Source organism: Elephantulus edwardii, unplaced genomic scaffold, assembly GCF_000299155.1.
Source record: "Elephantulus edwardii isolate Elephantulus edwardi_28Jun2011 unplaced genomic scaffold, EleEdw1.0 scaffold00150, whole genome shotgun sequence".
Lineage (NCBI taxonomy): Eukaryota > Metazoa > Chordata > Mammalia > Macroscelidea > Macroscelididae > Elephantulus > Elephantulus edwardii.
The window spans coordinates 3,627,642-3,638,785 of record NW_006399900.1 but is presented as its reverse complement, the minus strand read 5'-3'; the positions used below and the strand labels follow the sequence as shown (position 1 = coordinate 3,638,785).

Genomic DNA, 11,144 nt, shown 5'->3' with positions numbered 1-11,144 from the left:
GCGGGGAGAAGGGTGCAACAATGAATGAATGGAATTCCAAAATCTCTGTAGATGTTCATTGAAATGAAAAATAAACAACCTAAATTTAAAAAAAAACAACAATTGCATAGGGGGACTCTGGGCTTTTTTCTCTCACCACCTTTCTGCTGAGGGAGAAAGCCTCTACATGTGGATAAACATTTTCTGAAATAAAGTGCTTCTTGTATTTGCATACGTGAATTTCTTTTGAGGGGCATTTCCTGGGCAGGACATTAAGGACCTTTTAAAATGCTGAAGAACAGGGAGGTCTTTTTAAAGACTTTAAGGTATATCTGATGCAACCCATGGTGTTTTCAATTACATCATACTCACCTGAAAGTTAGATTGAATGGGGCAGGGGGGAAGGGGGGAATCATAGAAGAATCAACTCCTTTGAAATGCAGTATTGGCAAAAAGTATTGAATATCTTGTGGACCACCAAAAGAACAAGTCTGTCTCAGAGGAAGTCCAACCAGATGCTCTGTAGAGGCAAGTTTGGGGCATGTTTTCAGGCGGGATCTGTCCTTGAAAAAAGACATAATGCTGAGAAGACATCATGCTGAGAGAGGCAGAGGGTCAGAGAAAGAGAGGAAGACTCTCAGCAAGAGTGATTGATTGACTGACAATGTTGAGCACAACAGAGATCACGAGGAAGGTGCAGGGAAGGGCAAGGAACCTATTGTTCTATTGTTCACAGGTTCACTATGAATTGTATTCAACTCACTGGCAGCTAAGCACAACAACACATTAACCTGGCATAGGCAAGTGTACATCCATTGTTGCATTTGTTTGTTGAATCATTTCACTACAACACAAAATTTTCAGTGAAATTACTTATATTTTTCATAGTGCATCAGCATTCTCATTAAGTTTATTCTGTTCTGGTTTTCAGTAATCTAATTTCTTAGCCTGCTTTTCCTTCCATCTTTGCTTTAGGATAATCATTCACACTTTGATCTCATATAGATGAGTTTATAAAGATGCATAGTACTCACAGGTAATGTTCTTTGTTTTATGAGTCAATCTGTTATTTAAGTAGACGATGATAATCAGAAATAATTTTAGTTCAGTGTAAAAAATATCTCAGGGTGATAGTCTTTGGAATACTCTAGTTTCTCTCTGTCCATTAAGTCTGGAATTTTTAAGGATTTACGTTCTTCAGCAAACAACACATGCTGGAGAGTTTGTGGAGAAACTGGAACACTTATTCACTGTTGGTGGGAGTGTAAAATGGTACAACCGGTGGAACCGTCCTTCCACCGCGGCAGCCATAGATGTGCAGCAGCCATGGCTGTGCGCTACCCTATGGTCAAGGGCCTCAACAAGGGCCACCAAGTCACCAAGAATGTGAGCAAGCTGAGGCACAGCCGCCGCCGCGGGCACCTCACCAAGCACACCAAGTTCGTGCGGGACATGATCCGGGAGGTGTGTGGCTTCGCGCCCTACGAGCTACGCGCCATGGAGCTGCTCAAGGTCTCCAAGGACAAGCGGGCCCTAAAGTTCATCAAGAAAAGGGTGGGGACACACATCCGCGCCAAGAGGAAGCGAGGACTCAGCAACGTCCTGGCCACCATGAGGAAGGCGGCTGCCAAGAAGGACTGAGTGCGCCCCACTGTCCCCCAAAGCCCATCTGATGTAATAAAGTGTAACCAACAGTCAAAAAAAGAAAAATGGTACAACCACCATGAAAGGCAGTATGGCACTTTCTCAAAAAGTTGCAAACAGAAATACCATTTCACCCAGCAATTCCACTACTGGGAATATATCCCAAAGAAACCATAACCTCCACCCAAGCAGATATTCGGACACCCATGTTTATCGTGGCTTTGTTCACAATAGCAAGGAGTTGGAAACAACCCAAGTGCCCATCAATAAACAAATGGATAGAGAAGCTGTGGTATATTCAAACAATGGAATACCATGCTGCTTTGAAAAACAAAGAACTCATGAAATATTATTCAAAATGGGTGACCCTGGAGGACATTATGCTGAGTGAAATCTCTGTCACAAAAGGACAAATATTATATAGTGACACTGTTGTAAAATGGGATTGACATTGAAGTTGGGGAGAGATTGAGAAAGATGGGATAAATTATCTGTACTGCATTGAAACAAATGAGGGCAAGAACTGTTTAAAAGGGATATATAATTACGTATCATTTTCATGACAGGAGTACAGAATGAAGACTGTATAGTTGAGTGGACTGAGGAGGAGGGATTGTATAACAATAATAGAATTTTTCTTTTATTATTCAAAGATAAGATCAAACGGGGTGTTAGGGGAGGAGTGGGCAGGGAGAAAAGTGCAATAAGGAATGAATGGAACTCCAAAGTCTCTCTAAACTTTTACTAAAATTCATAATAAAAAAATAAATTTAAGTTCTTCCATTCTTGCTTCCATTCTAATCAAGATCCATCTATTGAAGCTCTGATCAAAAAGACTATAGCAGTTGCTAGGCACCAGCTAGTGTTTCTTGTCTCACACTAAATGAGAACTTGGGCTCATCTAAGTCTTGTACACTAGTTTCTTCTCTGAGTCCAGCTTCTCAAATAATTTTCTCAGTATACAGATTGAAAATATATACAGAGAGAATATAACCCTGACACACTCCCTTCTTAATTTTAAACTATGTCGTGTTTCCCCTGCTCTGTTTACACAACAGCCTCTTCGTCCAGGTATAGGTTTCACATGAGCACAATTAAGTGCTTTGGGACTCCTCTTCCTCTCAATATCAGCCACAACTTATTATTATCTACACAGTCAAACGCCTTTACATAATCGATAAAGCATAAATGTTGTTATTATTGTTATGTGCCGTCGAGTCACTTACAATTCATAGCAACCCTATCTACAACAGCCTAAACCCTGCTCTATCCCTTGCCAATCTTATTGTCTCCGACACACCTATCCCCATTACCCCAGTGTTGGATTCACTCCATCTCATCATGTTGCAAGATGGGATCAGTCCTTGGAGGGGGTTGTCATGCTTGGGAGGGTGGAGGGACTGCACAGGAGAGGAAGAACCTCAGTAGACATTCTTTTTCTCTATTAAGTCTCTTGTTTAGAGTCAACATGACCTCATGAAGGGCATTTGTGTCTAAAAATCAGTCCAGTTTGCAGACTGGGTGAAGCAGTTGAACTCTGAAAGGTGGGCTGTCTTGGTTTTGGTTGAGGGTCAGTGTGAAATATTTGGTTGTTTTTCTCTATTTAAGCTTTTTGTTCAGAGTCAACATTACCCCGTGAAGGGCCTTTGTATCTAAAAGTCAGGTGGTTATTATTATAACTGACTAGTGTTGTTATATTTTGAAGGAACATTCTTCTAAGTGGTTTAGCACCAGTCTGTCAATTTCCTGTACTGGGTAACCTACGTGATGCTGAGTCCTGTGCCATTGGTGTGTCACATGCCATAATGGTTACCCATGGTGGACAGTGTTTGGTGAAGCTCCCAGATTAACACAGGTTTGGAAGCAGGAGCAACATCTACTTGCTAAACAACATGCCTCTGGAAGCTTTATGAACTTAGAAAAAGGACAATAGTTATAGAAAGGGTTAAGGCCTTTTGTTCATAGGGTCGCTATGAGTCATGCTTTACTCGATGGCAATCAACAACAACAGCAGTGTTTCCTTGCTCTGTTCTGAGGACTGGCTGCTTCCTGATCCAGGTATAGGTTTCACATGAGCACAATCAAGTGTTCAAAGATTCCCATTCTTCTCAAGATTAGCCACATTTGTTATGATTCACACAGTCAAAAGCCTTTACATAGTCAATGAAACATAGATAGTTGTTCCTCTGGTACTCTTTGCTTTTGGCCAAGACCACCTGACATTGGTGATAATGTCGCTAGTGCCACAACCCAGCTTGTAGTTCTGGTAGTTCTACTCAATGGCACCTAAAAACAATAACATTCACATGAAAGAATAGAGAGGAAACAGAGTCATGAATAAGAGAAAGAAACGGAATGTGTGATTATTTGCCTTTGTAAATAACTGCCTCTTTAGTCAGAACTGGATGGGGCCTGGCTATGATTACTAAGATTTTAATCAAAGATTCTAAAAAAGAATCCTGATCAAAAGGGGAGAAAATGTAGAGCATCATTTCAAATTCCCATGAACTTCAGAATTTTTGGACTCATGAAGACTGCACAAACATCTGAAAATATTGTCTTGAGATCTTCTTTAAACCTTAAATAAAAAGTTATCTCCTGAAGTTCATTAAAATTAATAAAATAAATTTTTTTTAAAAGTTGTCTTCTGAAGCCTTAAACAAATGATTAAAAAAACCCACAACCAAATGATAGTTTTACTTAATTAGTAAAGAATTCCTGCCTTGAATACTCAATATCTTTCTGTGTGGAATCAAGTTGACAAAAGCAAAAGATTAGAAAGGAAGCTTAGTGAATTTCTGTTAATGGTAAGTATAATTAGGGAAATGTTGGTGAGAAGGGATGTAAAACTCCAGGAATGCAATTAATGTCACTGTGGAAATGTTGACTGTGTTCTGCTTCATATATTCACAACCACAATAACAAATATCACATTATTTTTTTACAGTTCTATGAATCACAAATATCTGGTCATGTCGTGCATAGGATTGAAATTATTTACAAGCAGTCTTACAGTAGATGATAGCATTATCATATGTGATACTCTAGGCTACTAGATACTCTAGAACTAGGATCCCTACTGCTTGACTACAAGACAAGAGGGCAAGTGATTTCCAGCAACAAAACACTTTAAGAAGCAACTGCAAGGAGTGCTGGTCAGTGAGGATTAGCTTCCCAGCCACAGAGAAGAATCAGAAGGATGGGGCATAGTAGGAGAGAGGATGATGGGGCTCATAGGGGTAGAGAAAAAAATCAGAATAGCTTTCCACCTATTTATCCTGTACAGCAAATATGTAGGTCAGTTGGTTTTATGTACTGTTGAGTTGGATCTTCTAACGGCTATAACTAGCATGAGAAGAGATTGAATCAACATGCCTTTAGGTTGGCAGCACAATTTCTTACCACTAGGCCACCAGAGAAATCTTTTAAGTTAGTGGAAACAATAATACATGTCATCTCTAACATGTGTGTTGAAGGTCACTGACCTCTTATTTCACTTTTCCGTAGTAAATCACTTCTAATTTCAAGATAGCTAGTTAGGTTCTGTGTCAGAGACTTAAACTTTTATTTATAGCAGAGTTAATAAAAGGGCAACCTAAGCTTTCTCTGAGGGTTGAGGACTGAATGGTTCCTATTTTCCTTTCTTTTATAGTATAATAAAATAATGAATTGCAACCTGTGGGATATGGGACTGAAAATGTTTTCATGGGCACACTCTTGTGTTGACTTAGGAAGCATTTGTGACTGGGTTCAGTCTGGCAGATTTCCAAAGTTAGCCTGAGAATTTCTCAAGTCTTTCTTGAAGTGTGCTTCACCCCATTACTTTCTCTACTTTATATATGCGTACAGCAAGGAAAAGAATACTGCTCTGCTAGCTCTATGTTAAACAAAGATTCTTTTCTACTCAAATGGTATTCACTTTCTAAAGGGGGAAAGCAAATTAATATTTATTGAGTGCCTACCAAATGTTCTTGGGGATTTATTTTTATTGAGTGTGTACCAAGTAAATGAATATTTATTGAGTGTCTACCAAGTATCTCCTGGGAGAGAGAAGCAACGTCCATCAGGCAGTCTGGAGAATCACATATATTCAGTCCAGAGCCATTATTTAGTTTCAGCTGGCTGCATGCTGGCTAATTAACAATTGGAGAGGATCAGACAGCAAAGAGTAATGATAGATGGAACAGTAACTCAGAGAAATAAAAAAAATGAGCCACTATTCAGCTCTGGAGATAGACAGAAACTGGCTTCCAGGCGGTATTTTCTGCATTAGAAATTAATATTGAGTGTGCTTCACTGTGTCAAGTTCCCTGTTATTCTGACATAGATGTATCTGTACTTGAATTGTCTTGGAAAATGACCTTCTTGCTCAATATTTTGAAACGATAAAATTGTGCCAGTTCTTAACAACTTACTAGTAAAATATATTTTTACTCAAGACATTGGTTGTGAATTTGTTCAGAACATTAGAGAGAGTGAAAGGACTGAAATTCTCAATGGTTTCATTTTACTTGGATCCACAAACAATAGCCATAGTAGCAAAACTCAAGAAATCAAAGATGTGACAAAGAGATGGAAGCAACCCAAGTGCCCATCAACAAACAAATGGATAGAAAAATTGTGGTATATTCATACAATGGAATATGGAGCAGCACTGAAAAATGAACTCGTAAAACATACAACATGGGGGACCCTGAAGGACATTATGCTGAGTGAAATATCTCAGTTGCAGAAGGACAAATACTGCATAGGACCACGACTATAAAGCCGATCTGATATAGGGGGTTGGAAGGAGAATAGGATAAGTGTGGATAGATAAAGAACTGTTTAAAAGGAGTATATGATTAGGCATCACACATATGATAACAGCCCAGAATAAGAGGTATATCATTCCAAAGAGGACTTGGGGGAGGGAGGAAAGGTAATTGTGCAACAATGAGTGAATATTTTTTAAAAAAAGGGAACTGGGGAGGGGGTAGGGAGATAGATGGGGTGAAATGTGAAATGATGAATGAATGAAAATCTAACTTCTCAATAAACTTTCATTAAAATGACCATTAACATAAAATCATATTTTAAAAAAAGAAATCAAAGACATGTTGCGTTGGAAAAATCTGCTGTCAAAAACCTCCTTGAAGTGCTAAAAAAAAAAAACGCTGTCAGTTTAAGAACTAAGAAGGTGTACTTGATTCAAGTCATGGCATTTTCAATTGCTTCCTAAACGTCTGAAAGTTGGACAATGAATAAAAAAGATCAAAGACGATTTCATGCCTTTGAATTGTGGCGGTGGAGAAGAGTATTGAATAACCCAGAGATTTTTCAAAAGAAAAAAGAAATCTGTCTTGGAGGAAATGCAACCAGAGTGGTCCTTCGAGGCCAGGATGGTGGAACTTCATCTCACATACTTTGGACATAATTTCAGGAAACGATAGTCCTTAGGAAAAGACGTTATACTAAGAAAGGTAGAGGGTCAGAGAAAGAGAGAAAGACCCTCATCGAGGTGGATTTTCACAGTCACTGCCACAAGGGGACTGAACAGGCCAGAGTGCGTGACGATGGGGCAGGATAGAGCAAGGTGCAGATCTGTTGCTCGTAGGCTTGCTATGAGTTAGTTGTACACACCTCAAAGACACTAACAATAACAACAAAAACAACATCATCATAATTTGTCCAGTGATGAGGATTTTTGTTTTCTTGGTGTTAAGATATAATTCATACTGAAGGCTGTAGTTTATTTTCTTTAATAAACATTTCTTCTTCATTTTCTGCAAGCAAGATTGTGTCATCTAAATAACACAGGATGTTGATGAGTCTTCCTCCAGTCCTGACACCATGTTCTTCCTTATATATAGTCCAGCTTCTCAAATTATTTGCTCAATATACAGAAAAATGAGAACTCCAGAACTCTTAATTGTGATCATGAGCAACCTATACTTAGACCAAGAAGCAGCTATCAGAACAAGTGAACACTGCATGGTTTAAAATCAGGAAAGGTGTGCGTCAGGGTAGTATCTTTTCTCCATACCTATTGACTATGTATGCTGATATGTATGTGTGGTATGTATTTGTATGTGTTAGTCATTCTGCTGTTAGGTATCACTGAATATGTTCAGCTCATACTGATTCATATATAACAGAATGAAATCTTTCCCAGTCCTATGCTTGCCTCACAATAGAAAACGTATCTGAGTTTATCTTCCAGCCAACTGTGTCAGTCCATCTCATTGAAATTCTTTTTGACTAATCATCTAACCAAGTATTATGCCCTTCTCCAAAGAAATGAGAGACAAAAGTCTTACTATCCTCAGACATACAATACATTGAACTTAATTCTCAGTTACTTTGCTTGAGATTGTTGTTTTGTTATGTGCTGTTGAGTCGCTTGCAACTCATAGTGACCCTATGTACAACAGCCTTAAACTCGGCTCTGTCCTGTGCCAATCACACTGCCTCTGACACACCCATCCCGATTACCCCAGTCACTGAATCAATCCACCTCATAGAGGGCCTTCCTCTCCTGCACTGTCACTCCACCCTCCCAAGCATGATGCCCCTCTTGAAGGACGGGTCCCTCCTTAAAACATGTCCAAAGTATGTCAGACGAAACCTCAGAATCCTTGCCTTCAATGAGAAGCCCGGTTTAACCCTCTCCAGGATGAACCTGTTTGTTTTCCTAGCAGTCCATGGTACCCTCAATACTCTTCTCCATCACCACAGCTCAAAGGCATCAATTCTCCTTCTATCCTCCCTAGTCATTGTCCAACTCTCTAATGCATAACAAGTGATTGTAAAGACCATGGCCTGTATCAGATGCACCTTAGTCTCCAGAGAGATACCATTGCTCTTCAGTACTTTGGCGAGGTCCCTGAGTTTAGTACAACTAGTTTAATTTCCTAACCATTTGCCATTGAATTGATTACAGCTCTTTGCGATCCTGTGTGTGTGAACTGCACTCTGCACCTTTTTCAACGACTGATTTTTCAGAAGCAGATCTCAAAAGCTTTCTTCTAGGTGCTTTTTGATATATTGGCACCTCTAACCTTTCAGTTATGTTAACTGTTTGTACCACCCAGCAATTCCATCATTTCCTTGAGTTGAGTACAACTAATACACTTATATGTAGTTTTATTGTTTTCAGATGCTAAACTAATAATAAATAAAGTTGAAGAGCTACTCATTTCTCATTTGGGGCAATTATATAAACTAGACTGCTTTAAGCAGTCTTGGTGTATTTGTCGTGGACATATACAACCATTTCTGTTCATTACAATCCAAGGGAGAAAGTTCTGGAACATTGAATATATATATATGTAAATACTTCCCTGGAACAACAGAAAGTGGAAAAGGCAGTGTCTATAGAGATAAGAACCTTGTTGGACTATTAAGAGAAGCATATGACTTCTCAAGGATAGGATTCATTCATTCTAAAGCAGAAGAAATACATATTTTATATTTAAATCTTACAACAAGTTCACTAGAAGTAGTTCAGTAATCCCAGAACTGAGTATTGCTTGAAACGACCCCACTCTCATTTCACTTCATCACAACATCCAAATTAACTGTGAGTCTTGTTACATTCAATTCTGTTTGGAAAGTTGAGATCCAGGTGACTCGTTCCCAATGTTCCATTTATGGTTTAAGTTGACATTAGGATTTGCCTTGCAGAATAGAAACTATTTTTCCACAATAATTTGTACCTCTTGAAAGCTTTTTGGGTCAAAGATCATAAACAGGGAGTTGGAAGCACATAGTAATAGAAATACGCTCTTCATTATGTTTGCTATGGGGTTCTGGAGACCCTTAGCTTTGGTATTGGATTGTATTTTTGTACTTGGATCTGTTTTAGCATTCATAGGTACATTAAGCAGGACAAACTGTTCAGTGAATATCTCTGGAGCCACTAATATAGTTTTGGACTTTTAAAAATCTGAATACTTTTCCTCCTGCAAATCATTCATTTGGTCCAACAAGTCATTGAGTAGCAGCTAAGAGAGCACAGGCCACAAGTTTTTAATAACCTTGAAAAACAAGTGTGGTAAGCATATTTTCTTCATTTTACTGCAGTGAAACCTGAGATTCAGGGATATTATGTAACTTGACGCAGATCACATAAACAGCTCATAGCAGAATTGGTATCAGAAGTCACTACTCTTTGTCTCTGTCTTCTGAAGACTTGCTGCTACTGAGTTTATTCTGACTCACAGCGACCCTATAGGACACAGTAGCATTGGCCAACAGAATTTCCAAGACTGTAATGTTTACAGAAGCAGATTTCCACATATTCCTCTTAGGCTGTGGCTGGGAAAGTTGGCCCATGACCTTTAAATTAGCAGTGTACCTCATAACCATTATACCAAGAAGTTCTCGTTTGTCTGCTAAACCACTGTGAAATGCCTCAAAACAACATACAAGCATGCTAGGTCCCGATAATTTCACCAAGATTTGTCATTTAGTGTGACCGTTTTGCCCCAAATAGCCATAATTCATGCACACCAAGAATGTCCAAATACTGAGACACTTTCGAATAATGATCCAACTGGTCAAAGCCAAAACTAGTCATGTCTATAGGCAAAATGATATTCCATTTCTTCCACTGATCAGCTCCATTAGTTTCCTATGTATTATGTAGCTTATGAATCAGCAACATTTTCCTCAAAAGATCTTGAGAAAAACAATCCTGGAAAATCCTCAGAAAAGTTGCCTTTAAAAGTCCTCCAAAAACATGTCACATTAGCAATAATGACACCCAAGAAGTTCTGCTTGATCAGTTCTTTTTCCAATCATTTTGTTGTTGTTGTTGTTGTTGAATGCTAGTTAAAGCATTAACTGGTAAAGGCATTTTTTCCCCATAAAAATTTATGTTTTAATTGAGTTGTTTGGCATGATGTTTGGCATCATTCATGGGAGGAAAGACAGAACTTAAATTGGCTGAGGGAAAACTTATCTTGCCATCTAAGATTGAGAGTAGAATGGTGAGTAGAGCTTCCAAACTATTTAAACTCTTATTGTCTTCACATTTAAGTTAGGCGCCCATCTGATGCAATCTCACCGTATTCCATCTACCCCCCCCCCAAGACTTAGGCTAGTGCTTATTTCTCTCTCTTCCTCATTCTAGACAAGCACTTTAGTGAACTTCTTTCACAATAAATAATAAAAATGAGAGACGTCACCTTTGGTTAGCAGTGCAACTCCCTGCAGACTATGCCACCAGAGCTCTCAAAATTAAGCTAGTGAGATTAGAAGGAAGAACTGTAAAGATATCAAAGTGTTTGGTAGAACTCCATGATCAAAACAATGACAATTCATTGTTTCCCTCTAGTGCATCCATCTCCCTCCTTCCCCCTTGCCAATAGCCCCAAATTTTTGTTTGTAGATCTCTATGGACATACAAATCCAGCCTTTACTCTAGAATGGAGTATGCCACCATGTTGTTGTTGTTGTTATGTGCCATCGAGTCGTTTCCGACTCATAGCGACCCTATGCACAACAGCTCTAAACCCTGCTCTATCCTGCGCCAACCG

At 39.0% G+C, this 11,144-nt stretch overlaps 1 pseudogene; it reads left to right on the top strand.

Moving 5' to 3' along the window:
• The first annotated feature begins 1,305 nt into the window (after positions 1-1,305).
• LOC102865715 lies at positions 1,306-1,620 on the top strand (annotated as a pseudogene).
• The last annotated feature ends 9,524 nt before the right edge of the window (positions 1,621-11,144 follow it).